Source organism: Mus caroli, chromosome 6, assembly GCF_900094665.2.
Source record: "Mus caroli chromosome 6, CAROLI_EIJ_v1.1, whole genome shotgun sequence".
Classification (NCBI taxonomy): Eukaryota; Metazoa; Chordata; class Mammalia; order Rodentia; family Muridae; genus Mus; species Mus caroli.
This window is the reverse complement of record NC_034575.1, coordinates 113,733,629-113,735,163: the sequence shown is the minus strand read 5'-3', so window position 1 is coordinate 113,735,163 and position 1,535 is coordinate 113,733,629.

Here is a 1,535-nt window from a genome sequence, read left to right as displayed (position 1 = left end):
TCACGACAGTGGCTTGAGAGGGGAGGGGAGGGAAGAAGGAGGTTACTAGCTACTGATTAAAGATCAGGATTTTAGTTTTATAGGATGTAAAGAAACATGGAAATAGATACTACACCCTACTAATATATTTAATACCCTTGAACTGTAAGCTTAAACGTGAGTGAGATGGTAATTTTGTATGTGCTTTAACACAATTTAGAAATTAGGAAAAAATGGGCTTCTGAGATGGCTCAGTGGGCAAAGGTGCTAGCCCCCAATTCTGATGACCTGAGTTCAATCCCAGAGACCCACATGGCAGAAAGAGAGAATTGAGGTCTCTCACTTACTCTTCTCCATCCTGGCTGGGAACTCACTGTCCTGTTCTCTGTGTCTTTGAGGTCAGTGTTTTAGGCTCCACATTCTTCTAGGCCTGGTGCCATGTAATAACCTCCAGCTCCCTCCACAACACTGCAAGACAGAATCCTATTCTTTCTTGTTGCGATCATCGCTTTTAATAAAAGGATGAGATTGACTGGGAAAATATCTGAGGGCTTCCCGACCCCAGGAGCATCATTTTATAAAAGCCTTTGAGACACCTATCTGGTTGTCAGTGTAATATATGTTGTGGTCAATTTACAGAAAGATNCTTAGGGCTCGCAGGAGGGAGTCTTCCTGCCCTTCTCCAGATAGAAGTCCCAGATCCCTCAGGAGTCTTCATTCCNGGCAGCCTTTGGAAATAGGAACATTAAACCTGTCACTTGGATTGTGTTAGGAAACAAGGATGGAGACTGGTCCCTTCAGGTCAAGGACAAGTGTGTTCCTCTGCATGAGTCACCAGGCCCTAGGAAGCATCCTAGCTGTCACTATCNTCCCAATTCTCTGGACAGCCATCTGAATGCACAGTGCCATTGAGACTCCAGTGAGATGCACTTGCATATAAGTTCAGTGCTGGCAACCAGAGGTCTTGGTTTTCAGTTCAGTGTGTGCTATCACTGTTGTTAGGAGAGGACAGTGAGGTCAGGAGACTTCAAGTGTGTACCAGGGACTCTGGCCATTTTGAGAGGCAGAGCTCTTAGTGAGCGCCCTAGGGATTCTAACGGCTCAAGAACCATGGCCTCTGCTANNACTGAGCCATAGCCACTGCTCACACTGAGCCATGGCCACTGCTCACTGAACCATAGCCTCTGCTCACACTGAGCCATGGCCACTGCTCACACTGAACCATGACCTCTGCTCATACTGCACTGTTAAAAAACAGAAAACAACAACAGAACATCTTCCATGTGTCACAGGAGTGAAACATTGTTGGATATTCCCCAAGAGACTTGAGAAATAGAAATATACTTGCTTAATGGAAGGACCACACACAGGTGCTCCATCACAGGTATTCGATCTCCATGCTCAGCTGGAGGATCACCATGGCCACACCCCGCCCATACTCCACACATTTCCAGTCTAAGTTTGGATGGAGACAGGTTCACAGGAACCAGGTGCCTCTCCGGCAGTTGGTACTCTGCGCAAATAGCCTGTCTTTCATTACCTTTCCACTGTTCACC